This window comes from Staurois parvus, unplaced genomic scaffold (genome assembly GCF_062004578.1).
Source record: "Staurois parvus isolate SC_StPar_1 unplaced genomic scaffold, SC_StPar_1.0 ptg000832l, whole genome shotgun sequence".
In the NCBI taxonomy this organism is placed as follows: Eukaryota; Metazoa; Chordata; class Amphibia; order Anura; family Ranidae; genus Staurois; species Staurois parvus.
Genome location: NW_028318628.1, coordinates 4,566,954 through 4,586,500, shown reverse-complemented (window position 1 = coordinate 4,586,500; position 19,547 = coordinate 4,566,954). Strand labels below are relative to the sequence as shown.

At 44.1% G+C, this 19,547-nt stretch overlaps 1 protein-coding gene across 2 annotated transcripts in view; it reads left to right on the top strand.

Moving 5' to 3' along the window:
- The first annotated feature begins 8,533 nt into the window (after window positions 1-8,533).
- The window catches only part of LOC149443794 (ciliary microtubule associated protein 1A-like), a 29,098-nt gene continuing 18,084 nt past the window's right edge, over window positions 8,534-19,547 (top strand). The window contains exons 1-2 of one of the 2 annotated variants that reach the window (XM_089655325.1): window positions 8,534-8,729; window positions 10,549-10,783. The gene's annotated coding sequence lies outside the window, so the exon portion shown is untranslated. The remainder of the gene's footprint in view (window positions 8,730-10,548; window positions 10,784-19,547) is intronic. The other variant, XM_089655326.1, reaches the window with a different exon arrangement.

The following is a 19,547-nucleotide window of genomic DNA, read 5'->3' as shown; positions in this document are numbered from 1 at the left end:
CCGTCTGAGTGGACAGTTCCTCAAGAGGCATTAACTGTGACTAAGCAAAAGTAGTCCTGTTACTTGGCACTGCAGGCCTGTAGCTACGTGCATCCCATGAGGAAATATCTTGCCAGTGTCTGAGGTGGTCCCAGTACTCACTGCAGCAGCAGCTGGAGCAGACTTGGTGGTAATGGTAATGAATGACAGATTCAGCAACAGCCGTCCCCGTGGTCCAGTCAACTCTTAACACCCAGGATGGCAAGGTCGGAGGTGTCATTTCAAAAGAAGTTCCACCCACTGTTTGCACCTGCTCCAAGAACGGATGGTAACAATTAGTCCTGAGTATTGGTGGCAAACTACCTCAATCGTATTGTTTCCTCCCACTGTGCACTGTGCCTAACTTCCTCTGGCTTGTAGGCCAAATCCCAGTGTCAGAGATTTGGTTGCCCTGCACAGCCGAGCTGGTAACAATCCCTGGAGCAGAGATCTTCCAATCACTGGACAAGAAGATCATAGTGTGGTTTGTGAATCCCGCCATTCATTTTAGGTACTGTATATTCTGCAGCCATGTGCAAACATTTACGTGCACACTCCTCTTTCCCTTGCTGATCACGTGATTCACTAGACATGCAAGTGCCAAGCTCTTCCCGCTCCAGACGCACCCTACACATTTTCCAAAGTCAGCTTTAACCCACCAACCACCAAAAAAACCTGTTGATTAGTGTCCCAGAGTCAAAACATTCTTTTACATCTGTGTACTGATCTGTATCCTGAATACATATACCTATAGAGACAAGCAGAGTAGACATTTCAATTTATTTAATCAACCAAGTGTCTGCTGCTATTTCAAGGTCAGGTGCAGCCTATGAAGACAAAGGTTGAAAAACGTATTGCTTTTTTAATATTTGTATTATATCCTTTGTTCCTTGCTACTTTTTAGCCCACAGACTATGGCATTACCTGCTTACTTTGCATTCCATCAGTTTCTGCATAGAGATACTGTGGCTGTTATGCAAGAAGATAAACAATACATGATTCCCTAGTATGCAGCACTGCTAACTTAATAATTGATAATAAAACAAAAGTCTCAGCTCTATGCAGTTGCCAGTATGTATGAAATCTGCATTGTATGCCAAGGTACCTCTGTGTTATGCAGATTCTTACTCTGTCTAGATTAGAATTGTTGACACTGCAACAAACACAATAATTTCTAAGTAAATTTACTTGTAGAATGGTCTGTAAAACAGTGTGATACAGACGAGCCTTTATGCATTTGTGTGGTTTACACATGTATTTGCAGAGGCAACATAGACTTCTGTTTTCATGATAACATGAAATCTGTTTTAGTTAGTCCCCCCTACTGACTATCAAACTATGGGGTCTAATTATTTAAAATTTGTTGAATTTCCTATGATTGTTAGTGCCATCTAGGGGTTACAATGCAGTATATTTCCTGAAATACCTCAATCAGGAAAAATAGCACAACATGGCCACCAGATTGAGCTGATAATCATAGGAAATTATATGTGGAAAATAGTCCTGTGCCATTTCCAATAATGCTTATACATATACACCCATTAATACCAACACAATACAATATTCCAATACGATGATATGATAATAAAAAGCATATATCATAAAAAATAACAAAATAAAAATGAAAAAGTGTCTGTCAGGTAAAGAGAAGATCGCCGCGGCGCACGAATCTGCACATGCGTAGGATCCCGACAAGACATACAGGCAGGCGGGCACTAGGACCCAGGTGCGCCTGTCACCAATGACAGCGCTGAGTAGGCAGTAGGACCCAGGCACGCCTGTTGGCGCCGAGCGGGCTTTTTAAACCAGCTCTTGCAATGCTCACATTGCCGTATGGTCTTGTTCCTGATGTTCCTGCTCGTTCTGTTCCTGAGATTCCCTTGTTGCTGACCTAGTCTGATCCTGATTGCTGTTGACCATCTCCTGCCCTGACCCCTGGCTCGTCTTGACTATTCTTCTGCCTGTTCCTGATTATCTGACCTCCTGCTGCTGAACCTGGCCTGTGACCCGATTACTCTTAGCCTGCTGCTCTGTACCGCTCTGCCTCCGCTGTTACCGACCCAGCCTGACTGACTTTGCTGTCTCTGCACGGTGTCACCCGTCCATCCGCTACTGCCCAGGCCTGCTCCGCCTCTTCACAGCAGGCTCTTATCCGCTATGTACCACTGGCACTCACCTCTACCGCAGGTGGGTGTACTCGGGGGCCGCAACCTGGTCTCAGCCTGCTCCAAGTCCATCCCCACCATCAGGGGCTCTGGTGAATAAGCAGACTGAGGCTTAGACTCCACGCCCTGGGGAATCCCGGTCTGTGGATCTCTAGAGCCACCGCCAGTCGGTACCTGACATTGTCTCTATGGGGGTTAATTACTATAACTGGAGAGTGCAAAATTTGGGGCAAATCTACATAGAAACCAATCAGCTTCCAGATTTTATTGCCAAACTTTAACTGAACAAGCTGAAGTTAGAAGCTGATTGGCTACAATGCACAGCTGCACCAGGTTCTGAGTGCACCAGTTTTAGTTATTCTCCCCCTATGTGTCTTTAATGATCACTCTTTTAACAGTACCTCCATGAGTCTTTGTTAATCCAGTCCACACTGTGCAGACGCAAAACACTAGATGTTCCTTATTAACTCTCTACCACAAAGTGCGGTCTCACCTTCTCTTTTTGACCTATATGTTCCAACAGGTCAAAACATGATTTCTTGTTCCCCTTAACCACTTTAAGACCAGGCCAATCAGGCCAATTTACATTTAAAAATCTGTATTTTTTACTAGAAAGTTACTTAGAACCCCCAGATGTTAGATATTTTTAAGCAGAGGTTCTAGAGAATAAAACGGTTGGAGTTGCAATTTTGTATGTCACACGGTATTAGCGCAGTGGTTTTTAAAACAAAAAAATACACTAATGAATTTTAAGGCACAAAAACACATCATAATACCCAATTGTTTGGTAAAAAAATAAAAGATGATATTACATTGAGTAAATAGATACCTAACATATCACGCTTTAAAATTGTGCACTCTTATGGAATGGTGACAAACTATGGTACTTAAAATTCTCCATAGGTGATGCTTTGAAAGCCTTTACAGGTTATCAGTTTAGAGTTACGCAGGAGGTCTGGTGCTAGAATTATTGATTTCGCTCTGACATTCGTGATGATATCTCACATGTGTGGTGCGAATACCGCTTATTGTGTATGTGACCTATGTATGAGTTCGTCTTTTGCGTACAAGCACAGGGGCTTTGTTATTATTTTTTATTTATTTTATACATTTTTAAAAAATCACTTTTATTTTTGTCACAAGGAATGAAAACATCCTTTTTGAAAGCAATAGGCCATGACAGTTACTCTTTATTAAGAGTAATCTAATAGACCTCATATCTCTCCTCTGTCTTTGAAAGCTTCAGATCAAATTTGGATCGATCCAATCCGAAGCTTTCTCTTGCCGGTAATGGTAAACAAACAGCAGAAACCGGAAGTAACTAGATACTAAATGCTTCCAGTTTCGTATATCATAAAGATGATTGGGGACATTCTGGTCCATGATTAGCTCTATGGAAAGCTGCTGGAACCTCCAGCTTTATTCTGTGCTCGCTGTCCAATCCGAAGCGTTCTCTTGCCCGTAATGGTAAACAAACAGCAGAAACCTAGCATTACTTTTACATAAAAGGGAATTGCCAACTGAAATACCAGGATGATGCCTGCCTGTGGTATAACCACTTGAAGAGCCAACATACATGTACATTAGGTAGTCAGCAAGGGAATCTAGCAGCCTCCAACTCCAGAAGGTGCCTGCTCTCTCATCTAGTTCTCAGAGTAATGAGAAACATAAAAACTCCATAGCGCGCTATTGTTTTAAAAACATTTATTAAAGCAAATTTCACAGATATATCCACTCAAATGTATAAATGCACTTTAACTCTGTGCACCAAAGATGTCAAGCGACTTTAAAAAAGTTTTTTTCAGGGTTACCAGTGTTCAGTATACATACACTTCTAAAAAAAAGGCCACTTCCTAGTTCATCCTTAATTGATTATGTCACCCAGGCTCTGCCCAACATGTTTCGTCACCAGTCATCCTCAGGGGCATCCCTATTCCTATGATCCCAGATAATAGGAAATTACTGTATTAAGCAAAATAAGGTCAGAATTCTTCACAAATGTTTGAATGCTTGTGACCTTTGTTCAATTATTTTTTTATAAATAGATTCCTAAGTGTTGGGGAAATTCCATTTTATTTTGTGAACCAAAACTCTTGTTGTACCTGCCTATCTAGTTGGAGATTGATTAAACCAACATTCAATGCACTAGCCTGACAAAGGGGACCTGCTAGGCTCCAAAACGTTACTCTTGCTGTAACTATGTGATCACTTAGTAAAGCTTTGGACCCATTATGGAGATCCTCAGTGTGCTGGCGACATTCTTCTCCTCTGACTACTCTCGGCTCCAGCTGATGATCGCTGCAGCACCCACTTACACATCTCTAAACACAGGAACGTGTGCGTTGCATCCTTGTTAAGCAGGTCATGCACACAATCTTTTTTTTCTTCAACCAATGGGTTAAATAAAAAATAAACAAACTGACAGATCCCTGCCAGGGCCAGTACTAGACCATTTTGCACCCTAGGCAAGACCAGCTACTTGGGCCAGCCACTCACCCCCCCCCCCCCACAAAAAAAAAAAGAAGATTTTTAAAAACAGTAGAAAATATTAAATCAACAATGAAACTGATACATTTCTTTTAATTTGCAAAAATAAGTGCCATAAGATGCCACCAGCACCAATATTAAAGCCAAAATCAATCAGTGTCACGGACGGACTGTATCTATGGCTGGCAGTGGCAGGGTGATAGTTGCAGTGAGTGGAGGATGATGGGTCCATACTCTGACAGATCCCAGGCTGGAATTCCCGAGGCAATGGGGGAGATAAAACACTGTGACAGCAGGCAGCCCAGCCAACACACACACACAGAACACCTGAACTGAGCGATCCCACACAGTGACAGATCCGACACAGCGATCAGCAGCCACCAGCTGGATTGCAGTAAGGGACTGAGTCTGAGAGGAACATTGGAAGGAGCGGTAGCTCAGCTGCTACACTGGCCTCAGACACCCGGCATCTTCCTCTGTCCTTTCTTCCTCCCTTCTGCCACCCCTCCCTTCAGCTGGAGGATCATTCATGACATGATGGCATCCCACACAGAGAAAATGCCGGCATGTGCTGGGCCCAGCTGCCTAGTTTTTCTAGTGGAAGCACCGGCCCTGATCCCCGCATCAACACAAAATTCAGCCATCTGCAGAACTAAATTGAGTTGAGCTGAGCACAGGAGGGTGGATAACTTCATCAGCCTATTGCTGCTTCTTCACTGTACTGTCACAGAAAGGGAGCAGGGAGGTGACCTAAATGTGCTGTTTAACTGCAGTAGAGAAAAGTCAGGCCACCAAACAGGCTGTACTGTTTGCAACCTCTGTGTAAATCTCAGGACTGTATGGACAGAAATACAAATCCTTTGCCAGCTAAAACAGCTTCCCCATGTGTGGGAATAGGAGGCATAGTAGCCAACGGTCTTACAAACAGGAAACCAAAGGGAATTACCAGTTTGATTTGAAAATAAATAGACTATTTCAGAGCAACTACTGAGTGAACCAGAAGATGGATGACATATTCAGTGAAGGTAAGAAATAAGCATCAAGGACATGTAAACATGTTTTTGCTTTAAAGGAATTGGGTATTTTTATTGTTTCACTTTAAGCATTTGAAAAAATCACTTCTCCTGGCCACTTGGCATGGGACCCAGAAGCTAGAGAAGCGTTGACTACTACAGTCATTTCCAGCTTGCCGGGGATTCCCATAGATATGGCACCTACATACCTACTTTGGTCCAAGCTAGACCTATTTAACTATGTAAAAATAGTGATACCTAAATTTCAGCTTTAAAACTTGCTGACTGTTGAAAAAAAAACAAGGCTAACCCTATCGCTTACAAGGCGAGGCTATTTTTGTTGCTTTTGTTAATCCTGCCCAGTTTATCCCTAATTATGCCTTTTGTTTTTTTTTCTCTCTGTTACTTGGCTCAGAAATCAGTGTGGGAGTGTTGTGATATATGATATAGCACATTGCTAAGTTAGTACTATCACAGCATTCTCTAATTCTTTGAACCTAAGAATGTTCGACCACAGCTAAAGTTATACTTAAGTATCAAAGGATTTTCTTACCAGGTTAGTTTGTGTAAGGCTATGTTTTAGTTAGTCGTTAACAGAAGCAATTTCTACATTGAAAGGAAGCCTAACTATACTATGTTTTAAGGAATCTAAGGCTTTCTGACCTGTTTTTCACATTTATTACTGAAACTTTGTTATCTTCGTTCCCCAAGTGTATTTCTATGTATATTTATTGGTGCAAAAGCCCAGTGACCTATACACCTGGGGAACTAAATAATGCCATAGGTCCCCAAAGCAACCAACTGTGTTTCATCCTTTAGCCGCCTTTCATGTTATATCGCATACAAAAAAAACTATTAAAACATAAAGTATAGAGCCAAACATATAATAGTGAAACTAAAATAAATTGAAACAAATAAAGATCTGTGATATCAAAACACAATAGTGCAAAAAAAAATATTATTTAAAATAATGTCCATCCACCACCATAAAGTGCTCTTGCTTGTAGCCAAACAATTCAACTCAAAATTTCCTCCACCGTCTCCCAGTGCCACTACAACAACATAAGTGTCCATGTCTTTACAGAGATTCCAAAGGCACATATATTTTGACATAAGACTCTGTTAGTGGGTGTGATTCTGTCTAGCCGAGCTGTGATAAAATAAAGCTAACCAGGAGCAAGTAAACTTCCAATAGTGTAGTATTTATTTAAAACCAATGGAATAAAAAATGGATAAAACATAAAGATGTCAGCTTACATAAACAGCCGCTGCCGAGCCAGAATCACACAGCAGCGTGAACATCAGCATTGTAAACTCCTCCCCGACGTGTTTCGTCCAATAGAACATTATCAAAGGGTATCACAGTGTTGATATGTCACATATTTATACAGTTTCACATATCCGCCCTCTCACCGCGAATTAATCAAGGACTGGAACCGGAAGGACAAAGCATCCATCTTGGAAAAACCAGAAAAGATGGTGCCACCGTATTAAAATGGGTCATTAGTAGATGCATAACCGGAACCAGATACTAAAAAAAGCAGTATAATCTGGCAGGTGAGCTGCAGTGTCACTCATTCCAAATGACACCCCAACGGCACCACACAACACACATGTACCAAATGGCACCATAACACATGGCTACTTAGAAAAAAAAAGTTCACTCATTTATGTGCAATTTCTATATGCAGGGCAGCTAACTGAAATGAATCAGCTGCACTAATCGCAACACAAGCCCAAAAATATATTAGAGGACCAAAGGCTGCCTAGGCAAATGGACCTAGAGTGTGTGTAAGACTGTATTCACGACATAGTGTTATAGAATACTGTGATTACAGACAATCCCCTCATTTTCTGTGCTTGTCACAACTATCACATGGACAGATAACAGATTGTCACAACTATCACATGAACAGATAACAGATTGTCACAGCTATCACATGAACAGATAACAGATTGTCACAGCTATCACATGAACAGATAACAGATTGTCACAGCTATCACGTGAACAGAAAACAGATTTTCACAACTATCACATGAACAGAAAATAGATTGTCACAACTATCACATGAACAGAAATTTCCCCAATGGGGACAGATAGCCATAAAAAAATTGACAGATATTGTATTCCTTCCAATAAAAATAAAAGTATTATTGCTGTTTTGTACACGTTTGTCCCAATGTCAAAGGAATAGGAGTAGAAATCCAGCCAACTGCTTTGCAATCACTTTAAGTTGCTCTTTAAATTATTATTGTAGTAAACAATAAAATTATATAAAATTAATAAAAATTAATAAAATGAAATTATATTATGGAATCGAAGGATTCTGAATTTATGAACTACAGACATAATTTGAGGTCAATGACCGGTATTGTACTTGTACATGTCAATGGATGTCCTCATGCTTTATTGGAATGTGTGCCCATTGCTAAAGAGTTGGCAAGCTAGCATGCAGTTAATAAAACCAGCTAGTTATTAATTGCTGACATCTGACTACTTGGGACAAAAATTGAAAACAGACCTAGATCTGAAACTATGACTTACTGAATTACTGCAAAAATAGAAATATAAAAAATGGTGTCAAAAATATTTCCTTTGCTGGATATATATATATATATATATACAGTATATACAGTATATATTTCTTTTCTGTCATTAAAACATTTAGGGTAACTATTTGTCCCTGTGGTTTTATTCAGTCCCTTTGTATTTTCACATATTAGAGTGAATTACATAAGGATGGTTTGTTTTAGTAACAGCCTCCAAGCCTGGTAACCAGGGACACAATGTTTAGTGAATGGACTGGGATACAGAGACTGAGGTTTTGTCTTACTTTGCTCTGAGCTTGCTGAATAGGAGAAGGCAGGCAACTAAAATCCTGCTGGTGATCACTTCTGCATATGATTTGCACTAATGTCCCTTGCAGGAATGCTACTTTCTAGGGATTATAGCTTCACTCACCCACTGACGGAACTCATTCTGGCGTTTCAAGTGCTTCTGCAATATCAGTCACAGGAAATTGCTTAAACCTGTAGTGTGTTTTGGGTGAGTGCATATTTTAAGTTATTATATGTTTTCATTATATTACCTTAAAATTACATTAAACTCTGGTTTAAAAAAAAAATAATAATCCAGATACTTAAAAGAGTATCTTCTACTGCCCTCAGCATCTTCCAAATCTCCAAATTCCTTTTTTTTTTTTGCTGCTTTGATCCGAATTCCTGTTTGTTAGAAGATGGCAATATTCGTTCTCCATGGTTCCACTGTATATAGGAATGCAGCCACCTTCTATTCCTTGTCCCTGAGGTGGGCTATGAACTATGAACCATGGGACATTGTTGCTCTCAGCCTCCTACAATTCTCCAAATTTCTTTTTTTTGTTGCCGTGATCCAAATTCCTGTAAGGTGGCTACATTGAATCTTCATGATAAGAGCGTAGCACCCTCTTTTGCTCACTTCCCAGATGGACTATGGGATTTGTAGTGTGCATAGAGCAACAAACATGACCTCAGCTAAAGTGCACTGCTCATTCTAAACAAATGGAAGTAAGGTGGGGGGGAAGGTTCAGGAGCTCACTAAGGACCTTACAGGGAGGCAGAAAAACTCCAGGGAAACATCAAATTTCAACAGGGCATTCTATATGTATGGCAGTACTCCACTGCGTTCCTTTAACCACTTCTTGAACATGCTATAGTCGAATGATGGCTACAGCATGGTCTTCCAGTTCTGGGAGGGCGTCATATGACGTGCTCCAAGAATGCGCCTCCCACACACCCCCACCAGCACGCACCTGGCGCTTTCTGTGATCTGTGAGTCCATTGGACACAGCTGATCACATGACATGGTAAAGGGCCAATCACAGCAGCCTTTTACTACGCGACCAGCTGATCACCATGTAAATATACTTGCCGGTTATCGGCAGTACTTTCTTCACGTTGTGACAGCATGAGGAGAATACTGCCAACAATTGGCAACTGTGAAAAGATTCATATACACTAATAAGCAATGCACTGATTATCAGTGCCTTGATTATCAGTGCAACCGAAAAAAGTGCCCATTATTGCCCAACAGTGCTGCCCATTAGTGCCCAACAGTGCTGCCAATGTGTGCCTGTCAGTGCAGTCAGTCAGTGCCACCAGTCAGTGGCCTTTAGTGCTGCCTATCAGTGCCCATCATTGTCATCTATCAGTGCCCATCAGTGCAGCCTCATCAGTGCCCATCAGTGCTGCCTGTGAGTGCTGCCTCATCAGTGCTGCCTATCAGTGCCCATCAGTGCAGACTCATCAACACACATTAGGGAAGGAAACAAATTACCTGTTTGCAAAATGTTATAAAAAAAACAAATGAAACCTTTTGTTTTCAAACTTTTTGGTCTTTGTTCATTTATAGTGGAAAAAATTAAAAACCCACACAATTGTCAATCAAATGCGACAGCACTGAAAGCTTCAAATTGTCCTAGACAGGAAGGGGGTAAAAGTGCCCAGTAGGCAAGTGGTTAAAGTGGTTGTAAACTCTCTCATATACCCAGTGAAGTGACCTATCCACAGAGATTAAACAAATGCTCCTAGATAAGTTGTACCTGTTTATCTGTAGCATTCTTTTCTACATCTGTTAAAATTCCAGAGTTTGTAAAGCTTTTCTGAAAGTTCACTAAAAAAGGGGCAGAGAGCTGAAGTCACATTCTGAAGAGCTCAGTGAGGAGAACTCTATGAGCTGATTGGTCACACCTCCCTTCACACAGCTCACAGGAACGTAGTGCTCTGGACTGAGACAAGTACACACTAAAGAGGGATATGCTTTGTTCATATTTTATGTCTGAGGTTTACAGTCGCTTTCACCTAACTGTTTGTAGCCCATTCTGCAGGGCATCCCATCTAAGCAGCGTTGTGCTCTATGAGGAATAGTAATTTCCTGCCCTTTGGGACCAGCCACTTCACTCTTCTAGAACCAGTTCCCTCACTGCCCCTATGCATCTGGAAGGATCTGAAAGAATCCTGCTTCTGGAAGTGCCCACCAATAGGAGGTGTCCATGTTCTTCAGGCAGTGATGTGGACACCTAAAGAAGGACCCTGCGAGACCTGAATATCACAGGACATTAGGTAACTCAAAAGAGAATTTATATATATTTTTTTTTCAATAGTAATCAGTTCATGGTCTGTGGGATGGGTGAGTTGGAGGGGTTTTTTGTTTTGGCCAAAGTTGGGCTTTATTTCTATATGGCTTTTACCTTTTTATAGCTTGCTCCTCCATAATTTAGTTATTGTTTTAAACATAGAGATTTATATATTAGCCACTATGTAAAGCTCAGTGTATTTAATTTGGAGATGGACCATAATGTTAAAAGAATGTCTTTACCAGGTTGTGGGCTGATTGAACAGAATATGCAGGAGGCATATAACTTTCTCTTTAAAAAATTGCTGACAGACAGGATATTTATGACAGAAGTCTCTTCTGTCTTAAATGCTTCCTTCTGACTGTCAGCCGCCATGTACACTGAGCTGAGCATACACAGCTCAGTGAACATTTACGGCCCCAAATTGTGCCTCTGCGATGTGACTCCTGTGCGCATGCGCAGAATGGACATCATCTTGGCCCTGCCATTCGAGCGGCCAAAAGCGTGGAACCTGGAAGGAAGATTGGGCGAAGATGGAAGAAGCCGGGACCCGCCACTTCATTCACAGCACAGCGCTGGCAGGCAAGGCTTGACAGTTAAGTCTGTCATAATGTGCTAATATGCAGTGCATACTAGCACATTATGGCATGACCCACCTGGGGGCCCATAAAAAGAAGAAATGAAAGCGGACTTTACTATCACTTTAAAGGTAAGTTTGTGGTTTCCAGAAAAATGGAAGCCCAGTAGATATTAAAGACCTGTACAGCTTTGTAAAATGATCGTAAGTTTTATTGTTTTACCTGTAGACCATTTGGGTCCCCTCAGAAGCCTGGCTAAAGAACCTCTTGTTAGAAACTCCCATGTCCTGCCTTGTTGCTAGGACTCGAAGACCTTAGGTTTCCAGTCCTGCAATGGTGGGAGTGGGCGTCCAATGGCTTCCATGTCCTAGCAACAAGTCAGTATGTGGGGGATGCTAACTAGGAGATTTTAGCCAGGATTCTGAGGGAAACCCAAATGGTCTAAAGGTAAAAACAATAATTAATAATCATTTTACAGAGCTCTACAGATTTTTAATGCAATGGGGGCCCCTTGGTTCACCAACTAAGGTGACCATAGACTTTAATAAGCCTGTCAGTTGAAAAAACCTATATGTGCAGTCCTGTTCAGTGTATCTTACAAGTAAGTGCTGGGTATTGATGTGCTGAACATACCTGGGTTCAGTCTGATGCGGTTTCAGTGAACATTACTGATGTTCAGGTACTGAATCCGAACCCCATTTGGAGCCAAATATTCAAAACAGTAATAGACATTTTCTAGGCTAATATGCAAGGGATTGTCAAACAAATTGCATAAGGGACTGCACACTGCCATGGGGGACATGTACTAAAGCAAAATAGAAAATTTAAAAATTATGTTTAATGGGGACCAGTGCTTTTAGTAATGCTTAAAACGAAACATTAAAAATGCAAAATTCCTCTAAATTCCTTTAGCCACTTTAAGTATGGACACTTTCACTCCCGTCCAGTCCAGGCCAATTTTCAGCTATCAGCACTGTTGCACTTTGAATGACAATTGCATGCTCATTCAATATTGTACCGAAATGAAATTTTTATCTTTTTTTTTTTTACAAATAGAGATTTCTTTTGGTAGTATTTGATCACCACTGGGTTTTTATTTTTTTGCTATATAAATTAAAAAAATTGAAAATTTTTTAAAAAACGTTGCTTAGTTTTTGTAATAAAATTTTGCAAATAAATAATCTTTCTTCATAAATATAGGTCAAAATGTATTCTGCAAAATTTTTTTGGATAACAAAAAATCCAAAACAGTGTATATTATTTAGTCTGTGTGAAAGTTATAGAGTCTGCAAACTATAGTATATACAGTGGCAAAAATAATTATTTGATCCCCTGCAGAGTTTGTAAGTTTGTCCACTTACAAAGAAATGAAGGGTCTATAATTTTTATCATAGGTGTATTTTAAATGATAGAGACAGAATGTCAACCAAAAATCCAGAAACAAACACATTATACAAATGTTATACATTGAGTATTTGATCCCCTACCAACCAGCATAGTGGCTATGTGCTCATGTAGTACACAGATTAGTCCTGTCAATTTAAGAAGGTGATCTTAATGACAACTCGATATGTGTATAAAATACACTTGTCCACAGAATCTCTTTTTTCCATTCAAACCTTAACACTAGAGATGAGCGAATTATTCAAAAATTCGGTTCGGCTGATTCGCCGAATTCGCCGAATAAATTCGCTTCGAGCCGAATATATTCGCTGCGAATTTAACTTATAAAAAGGGTGTTTCTAGGCTTCAGAGAGCCTTTATTTTAGTGCAGAACACTGTACCTTTAATTTAAATGCCCTTGGAGTCTGCTGGGGAAGAGAAATAATACTGACAGTCAGTATGACATGCAGATGAGTGCCGTCGATCTTAGAATCACCGCACACTTCACTCATTTGGGCAGTCACGGGGCCAAAACCAGAGTGTGGAGCCACAGTGTGGCGGTGGAGGCAGCAGCAATGGGAGGCCATACAGCACCCTATGACAAAATGGAACCCACCAGCAGTGTGAGGAGACCTGAAAGTGGCACATGGCAGAGTGTGGCGATGGAGACAGCAGCAATGGGAGGCCGTACAGGGACCCATGACACACTCTGGACCTGGCAGCAGCATGAGGAGGCGGTACAGGGGCCCATGACAGATTACGGGCCTGGCAGCAGCATGAGGAGTCGGTACGGGGGCCCATGGCAGATTACGGGCCTGGCAGCAGCATGAGGAGGCGGTACAGGGGCCCATGGCAGAGTGGCGGAGCGTAAGCAGCTAAAATTGAAGGCCATACAGAGGCCTATGTTAAAAAGTCCCCCCAGCAGCAGCGTGGGGAGACGACTATCAAGAGTCCAATGGCAGAGTGGCGGAGCAGAAGCAGCTTCAATTGAAGGCCATACACAGGCCTAAATTTAAAAGTCCCTCACAGTTAATTCCAATAACGAACTCTACTCCTCCGTGCAATCTACTTACGATACCCTGGGCAGGTCTGGGTCCAATTTGTGGTAGAGACTGGTTTTGTTCAGCCATGCTTGAGCGAGTAATAACAGGTCTGTGCTGCCCTTTGGTGTCTGGCTTAATGCGCACAACACTGAACGTCCCAGCGTTTGTCAACGATTTGCCGTTAAGTGATGCAAACCCGCTGAACCACGTTCATGAGGAGCCGGTACAGGGGGCCATGAATCAGTATGGACCTGGCAGCAGCGTGAGCAGACGACAGAGGCACATGGCGCAGGGTGGCAGTGTAGGCAGCATTATTCTGAAGCCATACACAGGCCTAGGTTAAAAAGCGGAAGCCGTCAGCAGCGTGAGCAGACGACAGAGACACATGGCGCAGGGTGGCGGTGGATGCAGCAGTATTCGGAAGCCAAACACAGGCCTCGGTTAAAAAGCGGAAGCCGTCAGCAGCGTGAGCAGACGACAGAGGCACATGGCGCAGGGTGGCGGTGGAGGCAGCAGCAATGGAAGGCCATACAGCACCCTATCACAAAATGGAACCCACCAACAGTGTAAGGAGACCTGAAAGTGGCACATGGCAGAGTCTGGCGATGAAGTCAGCAGCAATGGGAGGCCGTACAGGGACCCATGACACACCCTGGCAGCAGCATGAGGAGTCGGTACGGGGGCCCATGGCAGATTACGGGCCTGGCAGCAGCAAGAGGAGGCGGTACAGGGGCCCATGGCAGAGTGGCGAAGCGTAAGCAGCTTAAATTGAAGGCCATACAGAGGCCTATGTTAAAAAGTCCCCCCAGCAGCAGTGTGGGGAGACGACTATCAAGAGTCCAATGGCAGAGTGGCGGAGCGGAAGCAGCTTCACTTGAAGGCCATACACAGGCCTAGGTTAAAAAGTCCCCCCAGCAGCAGTGTGGGGAGACGACTATCAAGAGTCCAATGGCTGAGTGGCGATCCGGGAAGTCAGCGTTGTGATTGCAGATGCAATGCAGAGATTCCATGAGGTGATGCCGTGGGTGCGAAGAAGATCATATACCGTCGTACTTCCATCCATAAGACGGAACAACCTGTGAACCGGGAGCTTTATTGCCCTGACCCGCTGAGCAGCTTCTGGGATACCCAAGAGGCCCATGGCAGAGTGGCGGAGCATAAGCAGCTTCAATTAAAGGCCATACAGAGGCCTATGTTAAAAAGTCCCCCCAGCAGCAGCGTGGGGAGACGACTATCAAGAGTCCAATGGCAGAGTGGCGGAGCGGAAGCAGCTTCAATTGAAGGCCATACACAGGCCTAGGTTAAAAAGTCCCCCCAGCAGCAGTGTGGGGAGACGACTATCAAGAGTCCAATGGCTGAGTGGCGATCCGGGAAGTCAGCGTTGTGATTGCAGATGCAATGCAGAGATTCTATGAGGTGATGCCGTGGGTGCGAAGAAGATCATATACCGTCGTACTTCCATCCATAAGACGGAACAACCTGCGAACCGGGAGCTTTATTGCCCTGACCCGCTGAGCAGCTTCTGAGGTGGTAGAGGCGGACATCTTTGCTGGACCAAGGACGTGCAAACGTGGAGGCAAAAGCGGCGTGACCTGTCCAAGTTGCTGGTGCGGCTGTGCCGGCACCACGTTCACCCAGTGGGCCGTAAATGACATGTACTGTCCCTGACCGTAGTTACAGCTCCACACGTCGGCGCTGCCGTGCACTTTGGCAGAGACCGACATGCTCAAAGACTGGCCCACCATCTCTTCTACATGTGAATGCAGGGCTGGCACTGCCTTTTTGGCGAAGAAATGCCGGCTTGGCACTCTCCACTGCGGCTCGGCACAAGCCATCATTTCTCGGAAAGGTGCTGAGTCCACCACTTGGAAAGGGAGGGACTGCAGCACCAGCAACTTGGACAGGAGGACGTTCAGCTTCTGCACCGTCGGGTGCGTGCTCGCAAACTGTTGTCTCTTGGAAACGGATTCCAAGAAAGACTGCTGATGGAATCCGTGAAGAGGAGTAGCAGGAGAAGGAGCATCTGAACGAGCGGAAGATGCCAACGAGCGACAACTCCCCTCAGCAGAGGTGTTGGAGCCTTGACTGGCTGATAGAGGGCGATTGACGTCGGGTGACGGAGCAAGTAACGGAGCGGGTGATGGAGCGGGGGCTGGGGCAGGCAGAACCGCCGTATCTTTATCACGGTTTTCCCAGGCCACCGAATGGCGACGCTGCATATGCTGATGCAACGCTGTAGTCCCAACATTGGCCCCCTGGCCACGCTTGACTTTCTGGCCACATAGTCGACATACGGCTACGTTTACTTCCTCGGGCGGCTTGACGAAAAATTGCCACACCGCCGAGTAGGAAACTTTGCCCCCGATACTCCTCACTGGCTGACTGCTGCTTCCTCCGTGCACACCGGCACCACTACTGGCCGTGGTGGTAGGCTGCAGTGGAGCTGGTGCTCTACTCCGTGGCCGTTTGGCTCCACTGACACTGCTGCGACCCTGCTGCCTCCTGGGCAACCCACCGACTGTTTTGCTCGCTGGCAAGCTGGCACCCTCTTCTCCTGATGATGCGGAAGCAATAGCCTGATGACGACGAGGCTGCCAAGTGCGATCAGCCTCATCATCATCAATTAGGGTCTCCGCGTCACTACTAGCCCCCTCGGCTGCGTGTGGGTCAGGAGACAGACCTGTCTCTAGACCGGCTACCGAGCCACTCTCCTCGCCAGTACTTCTTCGCCTGGCTGCTGAAGAGGCGGATGTCTCCCCCCGTTCCTGACCGCCCTCTGTTAGCTCTTCCTCACTGTACAGTGGGGCTGAGCCCACAGCATGCGATACTTCGCTTGGTGAGGGAACACCAAAGGACAGGGGCAGGTCGAGGACACGTGATTTCAGTGGGCTTGCTCCCGGGCCATGCCAACTAACGGTTGTGTCTGACGTACCCACCGACCGTTGGCTGTAGGTGTCAGAGGTGACCTGGGAAGAGGAAGACGACCGAGTCAACCAATCGATGACGGCAGGGTTGTCGGTGGAGACACGACCGCTGGATGAAACCGGGAGCACTGGCCTCTGGCTGCGACTAGTGCTGCCTCGACCCCTTCCTCTGCTGCCACGTCTGCTCGCTCCTGAAACATTGCCTCCTCTGCCACTCCTCTGCGTGTTGTCTGACATACTCTTTAATTCAATAAGCACCCCAAAAATAAAACCGGATGTAACTCTTTGAACGTACAATAGTGGTTGTGAAGCAGAAAGTCAGTTTATTTAGCACAATCGGTCAATTGCAGCTTGCCGTTGGCTGTAAACTGTACGTTTATGTCACTGGAATGCACTAATCACCCAAAAAATATTACCGCCACCCGGCGTGTAAATGGATCTAACTCTTTGAACGTACAATAGTGGTTGTGAAGCAGAAAGTCAGTTTATTTAGCACAATCGGTCAATTGCAGCTTGCCTTTGGCTGGAAACTGTACGTTTATGTCACTGGAATGCACTAATCACCCAAAAAATATTACCGCCAGCCGGCGTGTAAATGGATCTAACTCTTTGAACGTACAATAGTGGTTGTGAAGCAGAAAGTCAGTTTATTGTACACAATCGGTCAATTGCAGCTTGCCGTTGGCTGGAAACTGTACGTTTGTGTCACTGGAATGCACTAATCACCCAAAAAATATTACCGCCAGCCGGCGTGTAAATGGATTTAACTCTTTGAACGTACAATAGTGGTTGTGAAGCAGAAAGTCAGTTTATTGTACACAATCGGTCAATTGCAGCTTGCCGTTGGCTGGAAACTGTACGTTTCTGTCACTGGAATGCACTAATCACCCAAAAAATATTACCGCCAGCCGGCGTGTAAATGGATTTAACTCTTTGAACGTACAATAGTGGTTGTGAAGCAGAAAGTCAGTTTATTTAGCACAATCGGTCAATTGCAGCTTGCCGTTGGCTGGAAACTGTACGTTTATGTCACTGGAATGCACTAATCACCCAAAAAATATTACCGCCAGCCGGCGTGTAAATGGATTTACCTCTTTGAACGTACAATAGTGGTTGTGAAGCAGAAAGTCAGTTTATTGTACACAATCGGTCAATTGCAGCTTGCCGTTGGCTGGAAACTGTACGTTTGTGTCACTGGAATGCACTAATCACCCAAAAAATATTACCGCCAGCCGGCGTGTAAATGGATTTAACTCTTTGAACGTACAATAGTGGTTGTGAAGCAGAAAGTCAGTTTATTTTGCACAATCGGCAAACTGCAGCACCAACTGTGCACGACAGCCACCAAAAAAAAAAAGGGTGTATGTCACTTTAAATTTTCGATTCTTTGATAGCTGTGGCCCTAAGTAACGATTCTGTGTCCCTGAGTAACGATTCTGTGTCCCTGAGTAACGATTCTGTGTCCCTGAGTAACGATTCTGTGGCCCTAAAGTCTCTGTGGCCCTAACTCTGTCCCTTAATACACACAGGTCTGTCTCTCTTGAATGACCGGAGGCTAATGGAGAATTCTAAGATGGCCGCGATTTATAGCTCCACCATTACACAGTGCTGGCTGGCTGCTGATTGGCTAATGCGATCACATGTCATGAATGCATTATGGGTCAGCGCGCCTTGTCTGCGCGCCTTCCCAGAGATCCCCGCCCCATCTTCTCTGTCCATTTTCTCCGTGGCCACACATGTCGCTGCCATTTTTGGGAAAATTCGATTCGTGCATCCGAAGTTTGCTAATCTTCGGATTCGTCGTGAATAGAATTTTTCCAAATCTTCGGAACGAATTCCACTTCGTCATGTTCGATTCGCTCATCTCTACCTAACACCATGGGCAAGACCAAAGTGCTGCCAAAGAAAGTTAGGGACAAGATTGTAGACCTGCACAAGGCTGGCATGGGCTACAAGACCATCAGCAAGAAGCTTGGTGAGAAGGAGACAACTGTTGGAGCGATTATTCGCAAATGGAAGAACTACAAAATAACCATCAATCGCCCTCAGTCTGGAGCTTCATGCAAGATTTCCCCTCACGGGGTAAGGATGATCATGAGAAAAGTGAGGGATCAGCTGCCATGTATTGAAATATACTGCCATGTATTGAAATCCTGCACTGCCCGCAAGGTCCCCCTCCTCAAGAAGGCACATGTACAGGCCCGTCTGAAGTTTGCCAACGAATATCTAAATTATTCAGAGAAGGATTGGGAGAAAGTGCTGTGGTCAGATGAGACCAAAATCAAGCTCTTTGGCATTAATTCGACTCACTGTGTTTGGAGGAAGAAAAATGTTGACAATGACCCAAAGAACACCATCCCTACTGTCAAGAATGGAGGTGGAAACATTATGCTTTGGGGCTGTTTCTCTGCTAAAGGTACAGGCCGACTTTGCCACATTGAGGGGCCAATGGACGGGGCCATGAATTGTAAAGTCTTCTTCCCTCAGCCAGAACACTGAAGATGAATCGTGGATTGGTCTTCCAGCATGACAATAATCAACAATATACCACCAAGGCAACAAAGGAGTGGCTCAAGAAGAAGCACATTAAGGTCTTGGAGTGGCCTAGCCAGTCTCCAGATCTTAATCCTATAGAAAATTTATGGAGGGAGTTGAAACTTCAAGTTGCCAAGCAACAGCCAAGAATCCTTAAGGATTTAGAAGACATGTAAAGAAAAGTGGACTAAAATCCCTCCTGAGATGTGTGCAAACCTGGTAATCAACTACAAGAAATGTCTTACCTCTGTGCTTGCCAATAAAGGTTTTTCCACCAAGTACTAAGT